At 40.9% G+C, this 26917-nt stretch overlaps 1 protein-coding gene across 2 annotated transcripts in view; it reads right to left on the bottom strand.

The window, feature by feature from the left end:
• The window catches only part of Mbs (Myosin binding subunit), a 532528-nt gene that overhangs the window by 357988 nt on the left and 147623 nt on the right, over positions 1-26917 (bottom strand). The gene's annotated exons all lie outside the window — the stretch shown is intronic.

The raw sequence follows: 26917 nt of genomic DNA, 5'->3' as shown, positions 1-26917 counted from the left end.
CATGTACACTTTCGGACACAAAAAATATGCGAACTCTGGTACGGAAGAACCAGCGCCAAACTTTGTATACCCGGTCCCACTGTATGGCCTCTCGTAATACAATGTGTATTGTCTAACTCTTTGTCCAATACACACTGTCTAGTTCTAATGTTAGGAAAGTAGCAAGTGGCGTTCAGGGCAATTAGTAGCGAATATTACCATTTAAACTCGTTCTAAAACCATAGAGGTGCACTCTTATTAGTAAAGTGCAGATAAACCAACGCATATTAACAAGCCAAGAAATCCTCGGTCGCACCTGTACTCAGACTCAGCCGATCACTTTATGTGAGAAATTATAGGCGTACACGATGTACATTTTCTAACACAATACGCGAGTGTCCCCTGTTCTCTCGTAAAAATGTGACAAAGGGAAACCAGAGGCTCTGAACTTTCAAGCGTGGGCTGGCACCACGGTTCCCCTAGCTGAGTCTAGCACTGCTTCCACTTGTGCCAGGCTCCTCATTTTCATCTTTCCTATCCGACCTCCCTTGGTCAACTTTTGTTTTTTTCCAACCCCGACGATATTAGGTTTTCGAGGTCTAGGGAGTCTTTCACGCCCTTCGTGCCCCTTGCCTTCTTCGAAATATCGCACCTCTTCAGATGGCTGCCCAGTTGTACTTCCTCTTAAAAACAATCGCCATCACCACTTCCCCAAGACATCAGGCAACACGTTCCGTTGCATGGCACAACAGTCAATGTCATAAGCGAAATTTTTATTATTCCGTTTCTATCCGATGCAATAATTATTTTGTGTCAGAACTGAATGCACTGCACACACAAATGAAACTTAAGAGACTTTCTAATAAAACATCTGTAAGTTCATCATGGAGTGCTGCAGTGGTGGATACGTGATCACTATAGTCGTCGTCGATATCGATTCACTGAAGATTTCAAATCAAGTCTATTCTAGATCACGACTAAGCAAGTCGGAAGATAAGTTAACCACACGCATTTTCTTGTTACGGCAACGATAATGAATTATAATACAAAAGCTATTTGATACATTTTGCAATAAGTGATTTAGCTGCAACTTGGGAAGAAAGATCTCCCACATAATAAAGCTAGATGAGATTTTAACATTCGGAATAACAGGATAACTGATACAGAAAACGTTAATACCGTAAACGCCATTTTCTTTTTCGCGGCACTACACTCTGCGTCCCTCTCCGTTTGACAAATGATGATACATCTAAAAGAAAAACTATAAAACAAAGGCCTGAGTTCATGGACACAATTTATTTTTTTACAGTGGGATCGTAAATGATGGTCAGACTTCAAAGTCAGAACGAACATAATTTCGTATGAATAGCTGAGCGTTCTACGGTTTGGAACAAAAGAGATGAAACAAATTCACGTTAGACAGTTCAAAAGTAGCCAACTAAACGGCGAGCTAGCTTCATGCGTCTCCCTCATCACCGTGAAACAACAGGACGTCAAACAATAATACAAACTAAGCGTATCCTGGTAAGGGTGTGGCTTGAAACGATTATCGGACACACCCTCTTCCCTTTCTAAAGCCGTCATCTACTCGTCCATAAATACGACCGCCTTTACATTCGCTCACATTTAAAGAAACCATCAGAACACGAGTACAAACCGGTAACAGAGAAATTTGATTTCTTCATAAACTATCGTAATGATTTTCATGAAGTGCCAAACAAAAGTCCGCACACGATGAGTGTCATGCTTTCAAGGACATATCGAACCTCCCCCACCCACCCACCCACCGAAAAAAATGGCAAAACTTTTTTCAATGTCAGTTTTAGTTATTACATGCACCACGCAAAAATAATCACTCTTTCGATCTAGAAAGCTGTCATATGCATAACATGCGAAGAATCACAAATGCCGTTGTACGTCAGCATAGTAAACATCGTCAGTGAACAATATTGGCACTTGTTACTTGTGATTCATTTCACTGAAACTCAGTGAAAATATGATGTAATATACTGTACATGTTGGTCTGATAAAATATCATCCTTGATGTGTTATGGTGTCTTAAACTTTGTTTTCTCAGAAACGTTCATTTTGAGTTGTGTCACTATTTTTGCCGAGGTGCGACTAGTAGCACCGTGCAAGTGTGAGGGACAAAAAAGCAGTTGATGTATTATGCCCCAATCCCCGTATAACATCGGTGAGGGATATGCAGTGCGTCTTACAGAGTAATTCAAACACCGTATGTACACTGACAGCAACCGATTCCTGAAAGCAAAAACAATCATCGGATTTCACACATGGAATCAATTGTCATCTCTGACGGAGGGGTGCGGGGGGGGGGGGGAGAAAAGAAAAACTCAATGCTGTCTGTGAAATTGAAGATAAACACGTGAACAAATTCGAAGCAATCTTTCCAAGGAATCTGGGTTGTACGGAACCCTCCAGGTGCTTGTGCGTCACATCCATATGCTGAAGTAAGCAGATAATATCTCATCCGATGTCAAGAGATCGTTTACGGTGTAGAAGAACATACTTTCCGATCGTCAACGAAACTTTCCCCCAGAAAACATGGAGGACTATACTGCGGTACATTGCATGTCATAACTAGATTAACTTTGAATCACACCAATAATAATTGTCACTTACTGAAATGTGTAGGTTGTGTGAAAAACTACATAAACTATTGTTGAATAATAGAAACTCCGTGTTCAATTTTCATATTACGTATTTTCGACATATTTTGAGCTTAAAAAAAACATTTATGTATAGTCGCTGAAAAGAAAAAAATGAGCGCATGTGTAAGTTCCTCGAAATTACTCTTTTCACATAAACAAGTGAAGCTATGTCTGTTGAGAGTATCCACAGGGTTTGTATGTTCATGGGAGACTAATTATATCGTATATAATAATTATTAAAATTAAGTCTCATAAAATTGGGTTTCCGCACAACACTGTTTGTTCATGTAAGGTCTACTGAAGGTAGTTATTTTGGACACCATCAAACTAGCTTTAATCACTTCCTGTTGGTCAGCTGCACATTAAAATCACAACTTGTCAGTGACTGGTTCACTACAGGTGGCGTAGAACACGTCTCCTCAAGGACCAGTCGAGCGACAAATCAGATGACGCGCATGTGCAGTACAAGTCATCATTCCAAAGGAAGTGAATAAACTGTGTACTACTAATAGTTCTCCACACAAGTCAAACTGTCTCCAGTTAGTGACATTTTTCTGACAAGCGATGAAAATCTCCCTCAATCTTCACTGACGGAGCATTAACAATTTCAAAATCGAAGTGATCTCATTTCAACAACCGATTTTTAAAACATCGGTAGTTTTCGTCTGGAAGTCAGGTCACAGAAGATACAGAAATATAAAAACTCACTACAAAAAACAAATCATTTTGTTAGACCAGCTTACTTCCTGCATTTATAGTTGCGTTTTTCGCACAAAAGGTTCGTTTTCTCTGGAAGTTTCAACTCCTTTAACATGAATCGTTTACCATGAGTTGCTTCATAGGTTTCGGGTGGAAAGTAGAAGGAAAAAATTGAGTCATTTTTAAAAGATGTTAAACTGCTCTATACAAATCAGCTGGTTGTTTTTCTGACATCTCTATTAACGTTCATGCCGTGGGCTCTTGAAGATGATGCTGTAAGGTAGACGTGGCATTCAAATACCCCAGCAGAACAGGCACGTATTTTACCTCATGCATTTTTTAAGATGCATTGTCTATGGAAGTATCAGCTTATTTAACATTCGTTTGAATTGAATGATTTATTTTTTCACATCAGTACTTTCACAGTTGTGCATCAATCTGAACTAAAGAAATGTACAGTAAAATCTTCCTGAACAAGACCTCCAGTATAACCTGATAAAAAACACGGAAAATAAATTTCGGAACGAGGGAATTTCCTATGTTGTGTAGTGCTTCAAAACGTTAAACTGCCTAACGCGGAAATGAAACTACGTTGAAGAACCAGTTGCGTAAATAACGAGACGAAAACCAAACAATTTAAGCGTAACTGTTCCTAACTCGATCGAATCATTTTCAATTTTGTAATTGTGATAGCAAGCAAGAACCCTTGAAGATTCTAGCCTATAGTAATCTTGGCAGAGTACTTTCTCTTTTGTGCTACAGAATATTACAAAAGGGGCATGTTCCTACTGGACTGCAAATAGTGTACCGTTAATCATTTCATCCCTCTTACAATGCGCATTGTAGGATAATTACAGTTCATTCTCAGTTTTGGACTGGCAAGCAACTAATGGCCTATGAGTGGAGCAACAATGAACAGAAGTGATATCTTTCCAGTTTGTTTCGTAGTGTATGTTTGCTATGTTTCCTGAACATAAAACACTAGAAACTACGAGACTGCAACCCTGTACGATACACGGAATAAAAAAACTATTTTTCGTTTTTCATTTTAGAGTGACAGCACATTTTTAAAACAACCCTTCATAAATTGTAAACCTCCCTTTTTTTAATACAGGTTTTACTACTAGGATGAAACGTTTCCACTGAAGAATATAAAATATTGAAAAAATCAACGACAAAAATGTACTATTAAAAAATAACTAAGACGAATCATTTTGTAATATATTACTCCTCACATGTAGATTTCTTGCGGACAAAAGGTGTATTTTCTCCTGAAATATTAGTTTCTTTAATATGAAATATTCAGCGTGAGTTCCCTCATAGCTGTGCATCGATCTGAACTTGAGCGAATAGTAGTAGGACCGATGACCATTTATGAAGCTCGGTTAACTCTTGTTACTCCTTCAGCACCCCCCCCCCCCCCCAGTTATCTGCGGTCGGAACTAATGTGATTTAAACCCCGTTTTACGGCCAGATGCCGTTCCTGATGCCACCGCTTGTCAGTAGAGTGGTACAATGTGCATTAAGACGATCCCCGAGCTACAGGAATTAACGAAACGTGGTTAAAATACGCGGACCGGCTGGGAATTGAAGCGGGAGCCCTCTGGACCGAAAACCACCATGCTATTTTAGACTAGTAGCGAGACAAGAGGCTCGTTAAACTGTTTGGGGTAAATTAGAAGTGTCCCCGTGACCGATCTTTCGCGTGTCATGATACACACACGCATTCAAAACTGCATACTGAACAGTTCCGTTGACCAGCTTCTAGTCCACGATAGGCGTCCTTGAACAACGTAGCATCGACGACAATAATAATGTATTGGAAAGACCTTCAATGAAAAACACGAGAAATTGCTGAATTAAATACAGAATAAAATTCTGTTAATTTTTTTAATGTCAAGAAAGAAAGAAAGAAAGAAAGAAAGAAAGAAAGAAAGAAAGAAAGGCTTACAAACAGAAGTAACCGATATTGTGTGGTGGCCAATGGGACTATATAAGAGTAAAGGTCAGAAAGGGAAACATAACGGAAATCGTTGTTTATTTTGTGGAGAAATAATGGAAGAGGCGCATCTATTGACAAGTTTTTTTTATAATTTACGTCGCACCGACACAGACAAATCTTATGGCGACGATGGGACAGGGAAGGCCTAAGAATGAGAAGGAAGCGGTCGTGGCCTTAATTAAGGTACAGCCTCAGCATTTGCCTGGTGTGAAAATGGGAAACCACGGAAAACCATCTTCAGGGCTGCCGACAGTGGGAATCGAACCCACTATCTCCGGGATGCGAGCTCACAGCTGCGCGTTCCTAACCACGCGGCCAACTCGCCCCGTTTGACAGTTTGTAGGGAGACGGGTGGAATCACAGTAAAATATCTGGGTAGGAAAATATAAAACAAAATTAGGAGAGAAAGAATTCCACACGATTACTCCGGGGAAAACCGCCTCTTTTTATCTTAAAAACGAAGTGGCAAAAGGAAATAAATAAAACATCCAATAACGAAACTATTGAAGGGTAAGATACAGTGCATATTTGTCCTAGAATATGTTAACACTGTGTTACATCTAGGATAAAAAGAAAAAGAGGGAAGGGGAATACATGTAGAATTGATATAATTACTAGTAGGTTTGAATATAATATTTAATGTAGAAATAGACAAATACAGTGACATCGCCTATAACGACTTATTGGATGAAACGGCGAAATCTAATGGTCTTGTCTAAATCCTGCATAAACACTGTGTTTAAAATATAGCTTAGTACAACATATCGCATAAAACGACGTATTTTTGTCACGTTTTCGGATAAATTTATCGGCTGTAACGTCCAGTGTTGATTTTTGTTTGTTACGTATTTGGAGACTGCTGACAACAATGCAACGCTAATTTTCAAACTCTCGTTTTCAGGAGACTGTAGATTTCAAATCAGTATGTCTGTTAAATGGTCAAGGCAAGCAAGCATCGCTGCGAAGATCTCGCAAAAGAAAAGGAAAGTGTTCAATATCGAAGAAACGTTAGTATCGCGAAGGAATTGGATGTATCGCACTCAACGATTTCTACAATTTGGAAGAACAGAGCGAAAATACAGTCTCTTTTCAAAAAAAAAAAATCACTTATTATAGATTTTTATATGTTCCTGGTATATTATTACTGTACGTACTGTGTAAACATTAGAAGGAATATTTTTCTTTTCTTAGCCCTACTCCACAAATACTGTATTGTAAACTTCATTTAGGTCTATGTTTTTTGAAGTTTTAACTTTATTCTGTTAATTGACCATGTAAGTGTGCAGCCTAAAACTTAGATATCGCACTTTTAGCAAAAATCAACCTGTTTGTCCGACTATTGGCTAGAACAACTGTTAACTGGCAGTCCCTTCGGAGTCGTTATAACCGGCTTCGGCTGTAGTTGTAACATGTATCGAACAAATGGATTGGAATGTTCTCTCCCCAGTTCCAGATGATCCGCAACAAAGAGATGGGGAGTATTATGTTCTACTACAGAATATATGTCTAGATGGAAGACATCGGAATCATCGCAAATTTTTACTGGAACCAGAAAACTGCAGTCAGCGTCATAGGGAAACTGTAAGAAGTAGCAATCTGTAGAGGTGTCAGACAAGGATGTGTTCTATACCCGCTATTATTTAATATCTATTCCGAAATGATTTTGGTAGCAGCAGTTGATTAGCGTGCAGATATCGGAATCTGTGTGAATGGAGAATAACATCAGATACGCAGAAGACACAGTGCTTTTAGCTTTTATATATATATATAATTCTACAAGCACTACCAAATGAGATACATGTGACTTGTACCAGATATAGTCTACAAATAAACACCATAAAGATTGAATTAATGATAGTCAGCAAAAATCAATGCATTCGCACACAAATATAACTGAAAACATCGAAAGTGTTAAAACCCGCCGATACCTTGGCTGTCTACTAAATTATCAATGGGGATTCTCACAAAAAGTCCGTCCAAGAATCGAAAAAGAACAAATCATCTTCAACAAACTGAAGAGGTTATTGATCAATAAACATCTCAGCATTGGATTCAGGCTTCATATGCTGTGATATTGTCTTTTCAACACTTTGTATGGAAGGATGAGCACTCACTTCAAACTTGTGCAAACGATTGATTTTTGTCGTTTAAAGGTTCCTAACATCGAGGTTATCGGCCCCTAATGGTACGAAATGAGACGAAATGAAATGACAACCTAAAATTTCAAAATCCTCCACTGACCAGAATTCAAAGCATGAGGACGAAGAATGAATGGATGGACCTATATGAATTTAAAACTATCAGTGGATCCGACCCACAGTGCCTCACATGCACAGAAGCTGGCACAAAACAATCGCATTGCCGAGCAACGGACTGCTTCTCTAGCACGATGCTGAATCGATTATACGTATAGTCGAAACGGGTCCAAAATCCAGGTCGTCAGCCCCTCATAATGGTATTTATCGCTAGGAAAGTAGAACCATGCTGTGTGTAATGTTGCGGTACTAATCAAAAGTAGCGGGGACTCGCGGTATTCCACACATTACTGTACTATTCACAGGTAGTGTAATGCGCACATGTAACACAGACCTATGGTGTTTCGCACATTGCGGCGCTATTTGCAGGCAACGCAAACCTATGGCGTTCCTCACATAAGTGGACTAACCACAGGGACCCGTACTATCCCGTGGAATTCCTCACATAGTGGGAACTGAACATAGGTAAGGCAGAACCATGGTATCGCTCATATAGGGGTACGAATCACAGGTACTGTAGGAGCCACCTCCTGATTCACACACTGCCGCTACTAATCACAAACCTATTGCGTACCTAACATAGTGGTACTACGCGCAAGTAAATGCAACTCATGGTGTTCCCTGCGTGATGGTACTAATTACAAGTAGTTTCTTGGTTTTAATTGGATCATCCCTTGGCCGCCCCTTTTAGTCGCCTCTTACGACAGGAAGGGGATACCGTGGGTGAATTCTTCGTCTGCCTCCCCCACCCACAGGGGGCGTGTGTTTGGTCCGCGAGAGGTATTTTATTTCCCTCAAGTCCGCCGGAAAGCCGGTTAGGACCCCCCTATCCGCCACCTGCGACGCGCCACGTGGGAATATCAACTCTCCCCCTGCTACGCTTGCGTAGCAGGTTCGTGGCTTGTGCAAACGATTAGAGGCATTTGAAACTGTGGACCTACCGACGAATGCTTAGTATCTCATATATTGAAAGTATTACAAATACTGAAGATATAAAGTGTGTGAGTGCACAGAAGTTCTGCCGACAATAAAGAAGCGGAAGTTGGAGTACTTTGGACAAACCATGTGTGGCAATAAGTATAGAATTTTACAACTTCTTGTGCAAGCGAAAATTGATGACATACGCAAACGTGTCAGAAGAATGGTGTATTGGTGGGATAACATGCGAGACTGGTACCAACCAAGATCTATTTCATGCGGCATACGACAAATCTATAATCGGCAGGATGACAGCCAACCTTCGTTGAACGGAGAAGGCATCAGAATAAGAGTTAATAGTCTTGTCCAGCAATGCCAAAAGGTTATGATCATTAGCGCCCCCTTAAAATCAATTATATTACATTGTGGGTTTACAAAAAGTGAATCATTTACAAGAAACACAGATTCAATTCATCATCGAAAGGTGCCTAAAATCTGCGTACTGATGTAAGAGTTTTTTTTTCTTTCTGGTTTAACATTGCGCTGGATTGGAAAGGTAGCACCCGTGGCCTTAAGGCACAACCCCAGCATTTGCCTGGTGTGAAAATGGGGAACCCGCGCAAAGCATCTTCAGGGCTGCCGACGGTGTGATTCTAACCCACCATCTCCCGAATGCAAACTCATAGCTCCACGGCCCTAGCCGCACGGCCAATTCACATGTAAAAATGAAAATCCTCTAACCTGTTTTCCAGTCGGTGACCGGTGAATGAAGCACCCATCTTGCGCCGAGGATAGAAATTGTGTCGGCTGCCGAAGCCTATCGCACTCCTCGGGACAATGATTAATGACTGACAGATGAAATGAAATGATAGTGGAGTGTTCCTGGAATGAAAGATGACAGGGAAACCCGGAGTAGCCGGAGAAAAACCTGTCCTGCCTCCGCTTTGTCCAGCACAAATCTCACATGGATTTGAACCACGGAACCCAGCGGTGAGAGGTCGACACGCTGCTGCGTGAGCCACGGAGGCTACTCGCATGTAAAAGTTTGGAAGTGAATTTATGAAACACATACATACTGGAGGTATACACCATATGACACACAACTGTTTACCGGGTTGCATATACAATCGCTAGCACGCATGAGTCAGTTAAGCGGGTTGCATAACGTGTAATGAGCACAACAGCTGTCTACCGGGTTGCATATCCAATGAAAGAACGATACAAGAAAAGACGATTCAGCGGGTTGCATACCAAGTATCTGATCACAGCTCTGCGACAGTACATCACAGAAACATCTAGTATAAGATGATTTAGCAGATAGTAAAACGATTATCAGAATACTACAGTCTTGTTTTCCAGGTCGCATAGCCAATATAACACTAGTAATACAGCGTTTCAGATGGTTGCATAACAATAGTGAGAAGTTATCTTGTATAACCCTCTAAGCCCGAAAACATGGCATTGAAATATTGACGGTTAAAGTTTACGGACACTAAAATGTTATACAAGGGCGTACTGTAATTCTTAAATTAGTAACACAGTGGGGAGAAAACATAATACAAGTTAATTGCTGTTTGAAAGAAATAAGATGGCTCCACTCCAATGCAAGTGGAATTCAACCCCACCATCTCTCGGATGCAAGCTTACAGCTACGCAACCCTTACCGCATGGCCAACTAGCTCAGCAACTCAAATTTAATATTCAAAATAAATTAAGATTATTTCTAGAGTACTTCAGCTAATATTTCACTTACAAAACGTAGTCTAATATTTAAAATACACTGACCAGAAAAATCAATGGATCACATGAATTTTCAAACTAAGGGTAGCAATAACAGACAGATAACATTACTTAGAATTTTTTTCCATAAAATAGTTTACGTAAATAATTTCAAAAAATTGATTCATAATTTAACACGTTTTTTCTTTGAAAATTGAAGTGATCCACTATTTTTTCCGGTCAGTGTAAATTAAACAAAATGGTTCCAAGAAACGAATGAAAATTGAAATGAACATTTAAAAGAATTTAAATACAGTGGCTCTCAACTAGTTCATATAATACTTTACAGCAGCAAATTTAACAGCCATTGAACATGATGCATCCCACCGGCTGTAAACAGTGTTCATTTTTTTTTAAAGTTGCTTTACGTCGCACCGACACAGATAGGTCTTATGGCGACGATGGGACAAGGAAGGGCTAGGAGTGGAAAGAAAGCGGCCGTGGCCTTAATTAAGGTACAGTCCCAGCATTTGCCTGGTGTGAAAATGGGAAACCACGGAACCATTTTCAGGGCTGCCGACAGTGGGGTTCGAACCTACTATCTCCCGAATACTGGATACTGGCCGCACTTACGCGACTGCAGCTATCGAGCTCGGTGTGTTCAATTCATCTGTCTATACTGTATTAACATAAGAATTTTACTAATTGTATACGCATATGGCAGGAGATAAGAGGATATAAACGATGAAGGAAAATGGGAAAGAAACCTAAACAGGGTGATGGGATTATTATTATTATTATTATTATTATTATTATTATTATTATTATTATTATTAGAGCACACACAGACTTATTTACGCGGTTGAGTTCCCCACAAAATAACAACGTATGTCCCTTTCGCAGTTATTACAAGACTATTTCCTTTCTGGTCAGATGCACATTAAAATCACTACTTGCCAATGAATGGTTCACAATGGGCAGCGTAGAACACGTCATCCAAAGGACCAAATCGGGCGGCAAATCAGATGACGCGCATGTGCAGTCAAGTCATCATTCCAGAAAAGGCTAGTGAACTGTCAACTCATTTACAAAATACACACGGATCGTGAGAAAGGAGTGATTCTCTACAAACAATTCACAATACATAATAAAGGGATACTGGCACCACTAGTCTTTAAAATTTAGAATTGAAAAAGGGACATTACAAAACATTTTATTACAAGTTGTTTTAGGTCGCACCGACACACACAGGTCCTACCAAAAGTGTAAGGACAACTGCGTATTTCATGAATATGATTCCCCAACATTTGCCTGGTGTGAAAATGGAAAACCACGGAAAACCATCTTCAGGGCTGCCGACAGTGGGGTTCGAACACACTATCTCCAGAATACTGGATACTGGCCGCAATTAAGCGACTGCAGCTATCGAGCTCAGTCAAGACTATTTCCTTTCAGGTCAGATGCACATTAAAATCACTACTTGCCAATGAATGGTTCGCAATGGGCAGCGTAGAACACGTCACCCAAAGGACCAAGTCGGGCGGCAAATCAGATGACGCGCATGTGCAGTCAAGTCATCATTCCAGAAAAGGCTAGTGAACTGTCAACTCATTTACAAAATACACACGGGTCGTGAGAAAGGAGTGATTCTCAACAAACAATTCACACCACCTAATAAAAAGATATTGGCACCACAAGGGTCTTTCAAGTTCAGAATGGAAAGAGGGACTTGACTTGGGATTTATGTGCAATGTAGATATAGACAGGGTTCTCCGGGTAGGAACTAAGACTATATGATGAGGCTGCAACGAGACAAACTCTGTCTCGTGTCTTTGGTTTTTGTAATTATAGAGCAGCTCTGCGAAATACGAAACACCATCCATCGTCGCAGACAGACTTGTGAGATGTTGTAACGAAGTAGTTTCTGGGTTGGCATTGCACAGAAGTACGAAGCGCATGCACACCACTGCTTACAAGAAGGTGAACCAAAAGATTACATTCTGGACCCTACCAAGTGTTTTGAGACTTACACAGAACAGCCAGACGGGAAAGAAGATTATGAACCTACAGTTCCTTATTGTAACAGCAAGTAGTGATCGGTCTAATATTGGAGGCACAGGGTACAAAATCCTCTCTCTTTTCTCTACAACATGCAGAAAATCAAAATCTGAAACAATGTAAAACTCCATAGCTACAACTGAGATAAAAGTACCTATAAATTTTAAGGAATCACTTATTTGCAAGATTTTAACTTTCAGGGCCAATGATTAAATTTCGTATTTTAACGCTAATCAATTATGAACCCCATTTCGTTTTATTAGACTTCAACATCTTCAGGCATTTCAGGATATAATTTTCTTACTTTTTTAGTTTACGGTAAGCTCTGTTTGCAGAAGCCTTGTAAGTCAATGAAGTAATAATAGAATACGCTATGTTCAGTTTTTCGATACAGCAAATGATAACGGAGGCATCTGACATTTTCTGTTTAGATCGCCTTAATATCGCTATACCATTTTAGCGTTATATATGCAGTGTTTTATTTTATTGTTTTGACTAGTTTATTATTTTAGAACCCGTTACAGGGGTCACCATACGAGAAAATACCCGGGTACGTATCACACACAGTATCAAGTGTTAGGGTGAATTTGATTCCCTTTCTCCTGTGTGATTGCTTCTCAGCTCCATCACCTTTCTATGATAAACGTAGCCCCAAGTGAATTTACTTTCTTTTGTGTTATTTGTTTATACACAAACCGAACTTTTCTAAAAAGCTAAAATCACAGTCGTTTTTTATTTTCATTTTAAATATGTATAGATTTTGTTAAAATAACTGTCTGTATACGGTCTGTTTAGAAATAGTCAACTCACCCTTCTCAACAGATTTATCAACGGGTAAGTTTTGGCGCATTGTGCCTATTTTCGTCAGTAACAAGATACATACACCCCCTTTTTTTTTTTTTTTTTTGCTACTTCTTTAACGTAGCACTAACACAACGAAGGTTTTCGGCAATTGAAGGACGGGAGGACGGGAAAGGGTTACGATTGAGAAGGCAGCAGTCGAGGACTTCATTAAGGTGCAACCCCAGCATTTGCCTGGTATGAAAAATGGGAACCACGGGCTGCCGACGGTGAGATTAGAACCCACTATCTCCCGAACCAAGCCCGCAGCTGCGCAACCCTAACCGCATGCCCAACTCCCTCGGTAACAAGATCTAATGTGCAGCCTTCAGGTTTAAGTATACGCTTAAATAAAAGACAAATAACGTATTCCGAAGACTAAATTTTAATCTATGACTAAAATATAAATATTCAGTATCATTTAGGGGTGGAGAGAGGCACCTATCCCTTACAAACTGGTAGATATACGAGAGCAAGCTCGTTTACACTGGTATCCACATGCCATTCATATCACAGTCATTGCATAAGATGCAATTTATTTTACAAGACTACCTTCACTCTTTTACTTCCTGGGTTAATACGATAATTCCGAAATAGTTCGTTGTATTCATCCTTTTCATTGTCGTACGATTATGCAGAACGCAAAACTGTAACGAATAAGTACTCATGTGGGTATCCGCGTCTAATTACCTGAGTAATAAATTACCCGAGTATCACAAACCCTAGTTCCACCATCCTTTCGGCTAATGTAGGGCTTAACCGACACCAAAGTGCTTGAACTATCTACTTATATAGGTCTAATTTGAAAATTCGGAATGCCAAGAAGTTCTCCACAAACTGCAATGCTATACTGAAGAAAATTCCCTTCATCCTCTAGAAGATAAGCTAATACAGAATTTCAAATAGTCAACAGGGGATACGGAGATTCTAGCTTACAGACTGCCTGGTGTGAAACCATGAAACACCATCTTCAGGGTCGTCCACTATGGCGTTCGAACCTACGTTCTCCCTAAGTCAAGCCCACAGGTATGTGATCTTAAACGCGTAGCCTAATCACTCGCTCTAAGGAAGCGAGGATGAAGACACGACCGACTTGTACACTTCCCAGCCACAAAGAGGATATTTATTCATGTGTACAAATTTTTTTAAAGAAAAATCCAGTAAGTACTGCAAAGGCAAAAGGGCCTAGCACGATATCGAAGGAAACTCCATCAGGAGCACAGTAAAGAACTCAAAATTACTCCTATTTTGCATAGGTATAGACACACAACCGAAACTAAACAATTCCACTGCTGACGATCAGATAAAGATTTCAGTTTTCTTAATTGTTCTTACTTCAAAGAACAATATATCCTATGAATACAACCTAGGTCACTGAACTGCATTTCCGAGTTTCGTTATAAAACTACCCATTTTCCATAATATGCAGAGTTATTTCAATGCTATTCGAGACTACGCATTATCCAAAAATTATATTTTCAACGTTCAGTAATTTAGGTTCTCGTACCAACAAGTGCACTGCTAGTTTTTAAGTCCGAACTGAAGCTCGACAGTCTGATTATTGAAAATTGAGATGATTTCGCTTTCTGGTCAGATGCACATTAATATCAAAGCTTGCCAGTGAATGGTTCGCAATGGGCAGGGTAGAACACGCCGCCCAAAGGACCAATCAGGCGGCAAATCAGATGACGCGCATGTGCAGTCAGGTCATCATTCCAGAAAAAAGCTATGGAAACTGCAATTCAGTTTTGGAAGCCCACATTCAAAGAAAACTAAAAGGGGCCAAAAAATTCTACTTTACTACCTGAACTGCTGTACCTAAAAATAATGAGTTTGGCTGAAACTAACAAGCCTGATAAGTTGTTTTTAGGAACCTCAGGTTTCACTTGCAGTTGAAGTGAAAAAGCTACGACTTCTAACCCATGTCTCTCCTCAGTGGGTGGGGGGCTGTAGAATAACACCCACGGTATCCCCTGCCTGTCGTAAGAGGCGATTAAAAGCGGCCTCACGGGCTCTTAACTTGGGAGCGTGAGTTAGCGATCACGGGGGCCTTAGCTTCCACTTACTTGTGCCAGGCTCCTCGCACGAGCCAGAAAATTAGATCTGACCTTCCAGCTAACACAGAACAGATATCCTACAAGGTCAAAATCCTACATTATAACACTAATAAAATCGGAAGGAAGAACTCGAGAAGAAAAGGAAGATTCTGAGGAAAATTCTGGGACAGCAGAAGACTACTGGTGGGACTTGGAAGAAAAGGAGAAATGAGGAGCTACACAAGATAAAATAATATCATCGGCAAATCTCAGATTTTTGATCTCCTCTCCTTGGAATGTGATTCCCTTTCCAAATTCCTCTTTGGTTTCCTTTGCTGCCTATATATCTTGAAAAGAAGGGGGACAAACTGAAGCCTTTCTGGATTGCTGCTGCTTTTTCAAAGCCATCGATTCTAATCACGCAGACTGATTTTTGTACAGATTGTAGATAATTCTTTGTTGTCGGAATCTGATCCCGATCATCAAACAGCTTGGTCCAATCATTATTATCGAATGACTTTTCTAAATCTACGAATGCTATGTACGTGGAAATATCTTGGAAAAGGATACTCGACAATGTAGGAAAACGCTGAACCAAGAAGAGAAGAGCTAATATACAAAGGGCACTAGGAATGTCTTGCAATACGAAAAAAACTTGCTGCACACCCCTGTTATGGTGAGGGATGTAAAGAGGAGTGAAAACCGGTCTAGAAGACAGCGAGGCGCGACCTTCACACCAGTTGTTACCAAGCAGTGGGATTGAAAGAAAGTTAAGATGTCAGTGTGGTCTAAAGGTGAATATCGCGCAATTATCCGCTACAAGTTTGTTCGTGTATTAACTGTTGACCAGTGCCTGGAGGAAATGACTCTTGTGCTGGGGAAAGACTGTCCACATCGGACAACAATTTTCCGCTGGTACAAAGAGTTCCAGAGGGGAAATTTTAGGGTTGAAGACGATCCTTGTTCTGGGCGACCGTCAGAATCAGTGACTGAGGAAAACATTGAAGCTGTGAGGAAAACGTTGCAGCAATTGAGGGGAGGTTGACATATCGGCAGGTAGAAGAGACCCTCCACATTCCTGCACCATCTATTCATTCAATTCTACATGACCATCTCCATGTTAGAAAGGTTTGTTCCCTTTGGGTGCCCCATTCACTTTCAGAGGAACAAAGGGCACATCGAGTGAAATGGTACCGAAAATTGCTAAAACAGTTTGAAAATGAGACTTCGAGTAACGTCAATAGCATCGTTACAGGTGACGACACTTGGCTTTATTATTACGATGTCCCAACAAAATCCCAGAACAAGGTGTGGCTGTTTGAAGATGAGGGTACTCCTGTGACTGTGCGAAAGTCAAGGTCAGTGAAGAAAAGGATGATTCCAGTCTTTTTCACTAAACGGGGCATCCTGACTCGGGTTGTGCTAGAAACACAAAGGACAGTTACTGCGAAGTGGTACAGTGAGACTTGTTTGCCTCAGGTCACCCAGGCTCTCAAGCAGCTCCGTCCAACGTCACGGCGCAACACTTGGCTCTTGCATCACGACAATGCTCCAGCACATCGTGCTAATGTAACAATGGACTTTCTTGCCAGATCAGGGTTGACTGTGTTGGATCACCCTCCATACAGTCCTGATCTTGCCCCATGAGACTTCGCGCTCTTCCCAGAAGTGAAGATGATGAAGCTGAAAGGGCGGCGTTTTGCATCCTACGAGGAGCTTCTGGCAGCACGGGATCAAAGTGTGAAAATGTAACCGAAGAAAAGTGACTGGTTTCGACGGATGGAGAAGTGTACTGAGTGTGGTGGAAAATATTTTGAAAAAGTCTAAAGCGTTCACTCACATTGCAAAACTTTCTAGTGCTCTTTGCATGTCTAGATGGGATGCTGTAAACTGACTCCTGTTCACTACATACGCTATACGTGCATTGCCTCCCATTTGCCCAGGACGTCGAATCTTCAAATCTGCCACCGAGTACATCTCACATGGTACTACCTGTTAATACATCAAAATGACTATATTACTTTTACAAAATAAAATTCCTGCAATTTGTCAGGAACAGATTACCCGACCTGAATTCGTAAGGACAGTTTGTTTTACGTTCCTGCCTGTTTAAAAAAGCCAGCATGTGTTTCAAACATTTCAGTTTCATGACGAAGTTTATCGAACGAAAAGCTGACCAACACTTCAACTATATTTAACCACATTTTAATCTGCACTAGTAATCTATGCGAGTTATGATTAACGATCATATTATCAACAATCCTACGGCTGCAAATCGGAAGGAAACTGGTTACGGTGGGGTCTTTGGGAAATAGAAGCTTGATCGTTCTTCAAGTACAGACGAGAGCAATTTACGCACGTAGCTCATGACGCCAGGAGGCAATTTACATCACTTTTTGACCTGGGGAGGTAATTTACCGTCTCCGGTTCAGATTAATTTCTACACTCAAAAGAGTGTTGGGCAAGAGACTTCATCAAAGAAAGTTCAGAGTTGTTCGCAGTACGACAAACCAGACCGGTACAAGAAGAATAGCCTATATCCGGAGTTATACTGTCCCATACCTACGCAGAACTGGTTCTAACGCGCTATTACTAAAAAATATGAACACTAACAGGGTTAATGCAAAAATAATGAGGTGTTTATATTCACTGCACGATCTCCGAGAGTCTAAATTCCGCTAGGAATAAATACTCAAACGAACACTGAACCAATACTTTCCGAGAACAGTGAAGTGTACTTAAAATACAATATTCCTGAAACTATCGTCACTGACTTGTCTTCCTCAGACACGCAACCCTACGAGAAACATGGTGTAACCACTCCTAAATACTCCACAAGATCACCCCGCTACAACGTTTGGTAACATGTTTAGTTCTGTAAATAATGCCTAAGCCTTTAAGTGTTGCTCATAAACACTTAGTCAACGGCTTCATCAATAGTTACACCGTTTCCTTTTCATATTACATACGTACAATAATCTGAAATTCAAACCTAAGGACTACCGTCCAGAACTGACATGAATATTTTGACTTATACACGGTGCATCTAAAATACGTTTAACAAATGCCAGAGTGGGTATCCCGAACAGTGCCAAGAGAAGGCACACACAGATCGCCATATTAATTCCCTTTAGAGCATGCTTCAAAATTGCACGGAGATGTGTTGCGTGAATGAATATGAACACAAAATACTGTATTATACGCGTACACTGAACACACTTGCGGTGTAATGTCGCAATCAAACGAACCAGGGACAGTAAATTACCCCCCGCTCCCAGGTCAAAAAATGATGTAAATTGCCTCCTGGCGACATGAGCTACGCTGCGTAAACCGCGCCCTCTATCAAGGGCGCGTAAATCGTCAACGTACCGAGAGGTTTCCGATGTGGCGGCATGTGATGAGATTGCTTCTCTCCATGCCGACTTTCGGAGAAATGAGTCAGAAGTTTCGAAAGGCTGTAAAATAAACTAGACTGAGGTAAGTCACACGTGTTGCTTGCTCTCTGAGTTAGGGTATTGTGCCTGTGAAGTAGGCACAATGGTGTACGTTGTGATAACGGCCTGAAGCTGACGATGGAGGAAAAACAGCCATTTCAAGCATCAACCGCATAGGCCTGTTTTGTCACAGTGAGCGCATCCTCTACCGTTACCTACTCCACTCCGACTAATTCGTCATGCGCTCGCTGTCGTGACGAGGAAAGTCACACGTACAGTCTGTTTTTTTTCAATCTGCTTTATGTCACACCGACACAAGTAGGTCTTCTGGCGACGATGGGATAGGAAAGGGCTACGAGTGGGAAGGAAGCGACCGTGGCCTTAATTAAGGTACGGTACAGCCCCCGCATTTGCCTGGCATGAAAACGGAAAACCACGGAAAACCATCTACTGGCCTACCGACAGTGGGGTTCGAATCCACTATCTCCCGAATGCAAGCTGATATTTACGTGACCCAAACCACGCGGCCACTTGCTCGGTACAGTCATTCTCACCATCTGTTTCAGAAGTTTCGTAACACTTTCACAACCATATATTTCTTCGAAACAAAGTATTTTCTAGACATGTCACTTGCAGACTCTGTCTTCTATTCCTTCGAAGATGGCCGTCCTGATAATCGCTTGAAGTATTTCAGACAACACACCCTGCATATTTCGATACAGTCAATCCATCACAATAAAAACTGCGCGAACATTCTTCTGGACCCTCCGCTTGCAAAACTTATTTTTGTTTTACAAATGATTTTACGTCGCACCGACACAGGTAGGTCTTACGGCGACGATGGGATAGGAAATGGTTAGGCGTTGGAAGGAAGCGACCGTGGCCTTAATTAAGGTACAGACAGCCCCGGCATGTACCTGGTGTGAAAATGGGAAACCACGGAAAACCACCTTCAGGGCTGCCGACAGTGGGATTGAACCTACTATCTCCCGAATGCAAGCACACAGCTGCGCGCTCCTAAGCGCACGGCCAACTTACTGCGTAAAAGCAAGATTTCTAAGGTTTATCCAACTTGTCCTTTAACCTGTTTTCTGTAAGAACGATGACAACCTTCCACATCTGCCAGGAGCCCAGTAACACCCTATTTCACTAGCGGCACTCATATAGACGTGACAAAAGGAAAGCGCATCATCCTTCCTACAACGAAGTTCTTGACTGAAATCAAAAACGCTTTCCTTCGTGTACCTCAGGACTATCGAAGGAGACCTACTGAAATGTGTGGTTATGCATGTTTTAAAACGCCGACCTGAGCCAATTACAAATAAGAAACAGACATCCGAGAAACGCTTTGAAAGAAGCGTTGACAACTGATGTGCAACGGACGATAAGAGATTATTATTATTATTATTATTATTATTATTATTATTATTATTATTATTATTATTATTCATACTCTTCTCCACAGGAAATATAGGTAGTAACGGGGCACGGAATGCACCAAGCGCCTTACAATAATTAAAGTATTTACACATTATAATACAAATATTGATGTAGGTATATACAAAACTCCAGATCACGGGATCTTCATTCTTGCGAGAGGAACGATTGCATAATGTTGCATTATTATTCCTGTAAATCTCCCAGTCGAAACTACCGTATGACCACCGCCTATGGTCGAGGGAGATAATCTGGACGGAGTGAGTCAACTGCAAGCTTCATTAAGCCGGAGGTATGCCACTTTACACACAAGCGGCAGCCTTTAAAGCCACAGGGACACGCTCATCAACTGTTTCAAACAGTACGCAGCTAGTATCACGTGGGCGGGGCACAAGTTCTCAACATAACGTTAATTTTATTCATTTATTTACTAGTCATTAGTAGTGGCGAAGTCCGGACTCGTGGACCTCTCTTACACTTAACCACATTACAGTACAAAAGTTATGAAAACTTCAAATTAAGTAATTATGTTACTGGCTTTACGTCCCACTATATACTCTTTCACGGTTTCCGAAGACACCGAGGTGCCAGAATTTTGTCCCGCAGAAGTTATTTTACGTTGCAAGTAAATCTACCGACACGAGGCTGGCGTATATCTTAGCACCTTCAAAAACCGCCGTACTGAGGATCGAACCTGCCAAGTTGGGGTCGGAAGAGGCCAGCACCTCAACCGTCTGAGCCACTAGGCATGAAGACTTCACAATGTATGTGATTTGCATCATTATTCTCGTCGCAATACATGAGCGGTTACAGGCAGCTGACCAATTAAAGCCAATGGCATTGCACTTATAATTAGTCAATTTTCTTACAGGTATGTTTTAGTATACAATTCGCTTGTACGTGCTACCAACTGTCGACAATGAGAAAAATAGCTTCCTTCTTAACAAACTGTTCACAATTTCACTGGACTGTTCTTGTCCGTGAAATTGACCAGACCACCGACCTATACAGGAACTCCATCTTACCGTACTTGGCCGCCGTTAGTCAACCCTTTTTCTTTTACGTTCCACTACCTACTGTTACTATTTCTGCAGAAGCTGAGTGGCGATAAATCTCCCAACACGCGAATGAAGTAAGTGATAATGAGCACCTCCAAACGTCACCGGTCAAAACCAGAATTAAATGTTTCCATCCTTTGGGGTCGCCGTAAACCTTCGCTATCTTTGTGCGACGTTAAAACAATAGTAAAAATAATATGTATACTATACCCTTCTGCAGGGCTGAGTAACTTGGATGGCCTTCTGAGCCTTAAATTGTGAGTTCGATCCCAGTCCGGTGGTAGTTGATGGTAGACTTACCGACATGCAACAGAACTCCTACGGGACAAAATTCCGGCAGTTCAGCCTCTCCGAAATCTCGTGGGAAATTAACTTTCTTCCGCCTGATGGGGTCGCGAGTGTGAACTGTAAACTTGGCCATGTTTTACGGTCGTATGCCCGTACGACGCGAGGAATAAATGCAATACCGCGTCATTCTGCGGTGACTGGTGTGGCTGACCAAGACGTGTAAATGCCAGTACCTTCCGTATATCATAAATGCGAAGACCTAAAAATAATCTCACATTGGCCGACTTTTCATTACTGACGCTTGGTTTCCCGCCGCCGTTCTGCTAACATAATACTTAGGTACAACTAGGAGTCCGAAACAATTTATTTCAAACACTACGAAGAGACTGTCGATCGATAACTCCTGACGAAGGGAACCCGAATTTCCAGAAACTTCGCTTAGTGAAAGAGGGTTCGAAATAAGCGAACACGTGTTTCGGCTTATCCGTAGACATTCGACCGTTTCCGAGAAAATGATTGTCCAAATTTCAGACGTGCTTTACGTACATTTCAGAGCATGAAGTTCAACTGAAGCGGTTGTCGCCGCGGCTTTGCAATTTTGCGCCCCGTGTTCAAATCCCGATGAATGTTTTTATATATATTTATCCACTTTTGTCCACTCACGATTACTACACGAATGGTTTCTTATCAAGTTCGTGGAAACAAGGGCGTTGTGTTGATTGCAAAATTACAACTGTGTTTCACAATAAGTGTTATTATATATATATGCATAGCTTTGGGAAGGCATTCTTTCTGATCATGTTAGACATGTTTGCGAAATTAATAACTGGTTCGATAGAAGGCAGTTCGGTTTTAGGAAAGGTTATTCCACTGAAGCTCAACAAGTAGGATTCCAGCAAGATATAGCAGATATCTTGGATTCTGGATGTCAAATGGACTATCGCGATTGTCTTGTCTAAAACATTTGATAGGGTGGATCATGGGAGACTACTGGCAAAAATGAGTGCAATTGGACAAGACAAAAGAGTGACTGAATGGGTTGCTATATTTCTAGAAAAAAGATCTCAGAGAATTAGAGTAGGCGAACCTTCATCTGAACCTGTAAAAATAAAGAGGGGAATTCCTCAAGGCAGTATTATCGGACCTTTATGTTTTCTTATATATATAAATGATATGAGTAAAGGAGTGAAATCAGAGGTAAGGCTTTTTGCGGATGATGTTATTCTCTATAGAGTGACAAATAAGTTACAAGATTGTGAGCAACTGCAACATCACCTCGATAATGTTGTGACATGGACAGCAGGCAATGGTATGTTGATAAACGTGGTTAAAAGTCAGGTTGTGAGTTTCACAAATAGGAAAAGTCCTCTCAGTTTTAATTACTGCGTTGATGGGGTGAAAGTTCCCTTTGGGATCATTGTAAGTATCTAGTTGTTAATATAAGGAAAGACCTTCATTGGGGTAATCACATAAATGGGATTGTAAATAAAGGGTACAGATCTCTGCACATGGTTATGAGGGTGTTTAGGGGTTGTAGTAAGGATGTAAAGGAGAGGGCATATAAGTCTCTGGTAAGACCCCAACTACAGTATGGTTCCAGTGTATGGGACCCTCACCAGGATTACTTGATTCAAGAACTGGAAAAAATCCAAAGAAAAGCAGCTCGATTTGTTCTGGGTGATTTCCGACAAAAGAGTAGCGTCACAAAAATGTTGCAAAGTTGGGGCTGGGAAGAATTGGGAGAAAGAAGACTAGCTGCTCGACTAAGTGGTATGTTCCGGGCTGTCAGCGGAGAAATGGCGTGGAATGACATAAGTAGGCGAATAAGTTTGAGTGGCGTCTTTAAAAGTAGGAAAGATCACAATATGAAGATTAAGTTGGAATTCAAGAGGACAAATTGGGGCAAATACTAATTTATAAGAAGGGGAGTTAGGGATTGGAATAACTTACCAAGGGAAATGTTCAATAAATTTCCAATCTCTTTGTAATCATTTAAGAAAAGGCTAGGAAAACAACAGATAGGGAATCTGCCACCTGGGCGACTGCTCTAAATGGAGATCAGTATTGATTGATTGATTGATTGATTGATTGATTGATTGATTGGCTTCTAGAAGCCAGACTAACCCACCAAATTCTTGGAAGACTTGATAAACTAAAGAATTTCCCTTGGACACAGTAACAGCGGACATGAAGTACGCACGAATTCAACTTGAAGAAATGTTGAATCGAAATATATATAGAAAGAAAATTGACAAGTGTGAAGTTGCTCCAGAGAATGAAGTACCAAAAAGGGCAGGTACAAGTGGACGGAAGAAAGGCAGAGGATTTTTAGTGAACAGATGAAAGCATCTCGAATCCTCCGCAAACAAAATCATAAATAAAGCTTCGTGTGTTCCGAAAGGGACTATTCACGAATAATAATAATAATAATAATAATAATAATAATAATAATAATAAATAGAGTATACAATGTAGTATATTTTAGGGATTAGAATGTTTTCTAAGTTCATTCAGGGAGATACGGTGCATTTCCTTGGAAGATACCGATCGTAGAAACAGTCGAAACATACAAATTTCGCACTCCACGAGCATAGCGCGCAGGCAGGTTTGCCACAGTTACATTTCTGGGTGGGAATGTCACGCGGAATATGTTGAAAAGGTCGGTTTTCTTACGATTATAGCGGGAGGGGGGGGGGGGGGAGGGTTCTTAAAAATTGTATCCCATTCAGCATTTCGCTGAGTAGCGGAAGAGAGTTTCGTAATGACAAAGGAACGCCACTGTTCCCTTGTGCGTTCGCTCTCTCGCTTCGCTGTAACGTGAGCTGCCCGCACTCAACGGACGCCTCTGGGATAGATGAAAGTGAGGAGCATGATATAAGTACTATCCGCGAAATGTTTAGTGACACTTCCTTTCACGGGGGTGACGTGCAAGGAGGGAACTCAACACTTCCAGCAGAACCGCCAACTGAATGGAACTGAAATCTGAATTTCATCGATAGTGTGATCTACATTAATTTTCCAAACCTTTAATATCTAAAGCTCACATTTGCGTTACACATGTATGAATCGTGTCTTATTGTGACATTTTTCTTTATTATCCATAATAATATCAATCATAATGAAACAGAGTGGCCTTCCTCTTTTTACTAGCGGTACGTGGAAAGGCAGGAAATGTTTTAATTTTCTTAATTGCGGAAACAGTTTTTTCCAGTATATGGGGCAGATCATTCAACCGACTTACTGTACTGTAGGGGAAGAGCAACTTTTTATTCCCCCCCCCCCCGATGGCAGCGGTCTTCTACGTCTCTTATTGTTTTTCTGCCCTCACTGTGTATAGATCGTGATGTTCCTTTCCAAGTAGGAGTTCGAAGATATACATGTGATGTATTTGGATTTTCCTCAGCCAATGCAATAGATTTCAAAAATTCATTTTTCACCTATACATCTTTGTTTTATTGTAAAAATAACAATAGTATTCGAAATTTTGTGATTACACCGCCAAATGCCTTACGGCGATGCATAATTGATTCACTTTTGGAGTTACAGGTTGCCAATCCGTATCTCGAAGATAACTGAAGTCTACCCATTTAACACTAGGGAGCCGAAGAGTTACTTAAAAGTTTCGTGGATAATAAGTAAGTCGGTCAGTTAGTTACGGGTCTAGTGGTCGCCAATACACATTCCCCAGTTGAGAGCGAAGCGTCAATCTATCTCATTTCATTATAATTGTACGGCTATCTTGCACATTGGGTCTTTATAAAAATCAGTAGAAGAATGTCGGCCTTGGCATCCCAAGATCACGGGTTCGAACCCGGTATAGCTAGTAGGAATTTTGAAGGGTGGAAAAAAAAACATTTCTGTACTCCTGCTATTGTTTTACGTCGCACGGACAGGCAAGTCTTATGGCGACGCAGGAATAGGACAGCGACCGTGACCTTCATTAATTGTACAGCCCCAGCATTTGCCTGGGGTGAAAGCCACGCAAAACCATCCTCACTAGGGTTCAAACCCACTATCTCCCGAATGGAAGCTCACAGTTCCGTGACCCAAAACACGTGCAGTCAACTCGCTCGATATTCGGCACTCCATGTCCTACGATGGCTGGCTAGAAATCTTGTCCTGCAGGAGTTCCTTTACGTACCGGTAAATCTCCCGACACGAGGCAAATTATTTAAACTGCAAATGGTCGTCATACATACAGCCGTTTCTCTGTCATCTAGTTGAGTAAAAAGAAACGTCGGAATTGACAACATGGCGTCAAATAAAAATTAAGGCACGAAGTAGCTGAGGCCATACGAGTAGTAGCGAATTCACCCCATATTGGAAGACGTACAGCAAATAACTCAATTCTTCTGTCGGTTCTTCTTGTTCCAACAGAGGCTCTCATTCTTTCCGAGAAGGCTTGTTTACTTTCTTCCGACCACTTTGTTTTAGTTGTGGTTGCTCTGATGTAGCGTCCCAATTGTTGACTTTGTGTCTAAAGATGTTTCTTCCTTGAATGTCTGTTGAACGTACGTTTGCGTTTCCTCTAGTTTCTTCAAGTTCTTGTTTTCTACTGACTGCCAGTGTTTCACTGTTGGTTTGACTGTGTTGTAATGCCGAATTTGTGTATGTCTTGACATACATTTTTTGTTGTACATGTTCTGGACTAACCCTAATGCTTTAAAAAAAAAAAAAAATTGGAGACAAGTTTGTTGTGAGACCTGACTGTTCGATAAATTCCCGGAGGTATTTAAAGTAAGGGGCCCTGTTAATTTTATGGTATTAAGTGTAGAAAAGCTTTCTCATAGCCCAGATAGTTTGGTTGACAGGCTTAGGTTGTCAATGGCAGCAACAGTTCGTTGCCTAAAGTAGGTTTACTTGCTTCAATTGTATTTTAATTGCAACATAATCGATTGTGTTTGCTTTTGGAAACTGCAGTACAATGCTAACTTCATAAAAACATCAAATATTTGAATTTATTTTTAGTTCACTTAAATTACACTGGTGGAAAATGAAATCTTAACACCAGAAAGACATTAGAGGAGTATCTATCTCGAGTTGTTTAACGGCCTATCTCGAGTTAAGGGCAGTCTCCTCGTCCTCTATTAGTCTCGCCAGATCATCTGCAAAAGCGAGGTATGGTATGTAGATATTATTATTATTATTATTATTATTATTATTATTATTATTATTATTATTATTATTGTTATTATTATTGTTTGGGCCTACTTAGAACCATGGGGTCCGTTTCGACTCTTTACATGGGTTTTCTGTTTCTTCCTGGCACGGAAAGGTTTCATTTTCTGACTCTAGCCAGCTCCCTCTCCTCTGTCCACTTTGGTCTAGTGGTTCCTGTGTTCTTGCTGGTGAGGGACTTTGCATAGTGATCGGTCCTGTATGGTGTTCAGTGGAATTTCTAGCTGTTCAACTTCCGATATCACTGAAGGCTTTCCCTCTGCCTGTTGAGCCTTCAGGGATCAAGAGGATGTGATGTCTTCTTGATGATTGTTGTACCTAATCGTATAGGTGCCATCTTCTTC

Source organism: Anabrus simplex, chromosome 12 (genome assembly GCF_040414725.1).
Source record: "Anabrus simplex isolate iqAnaSimp1 chromosome 12, ASM4041472v1, whole genome shotgun sequence".
NCBI classification, from domain to species: Eukaryota; Metazoa; Arthropoda; class Insecta; order Orthoptera; family Tettigoniidae; genus Anabrus; species Anabrus simplex.
The sequence above is the reverse complement of the archived record's forward strand: the minus strand, read 5'-3'. Positions and strand labels throughout refer to the sequence as shown.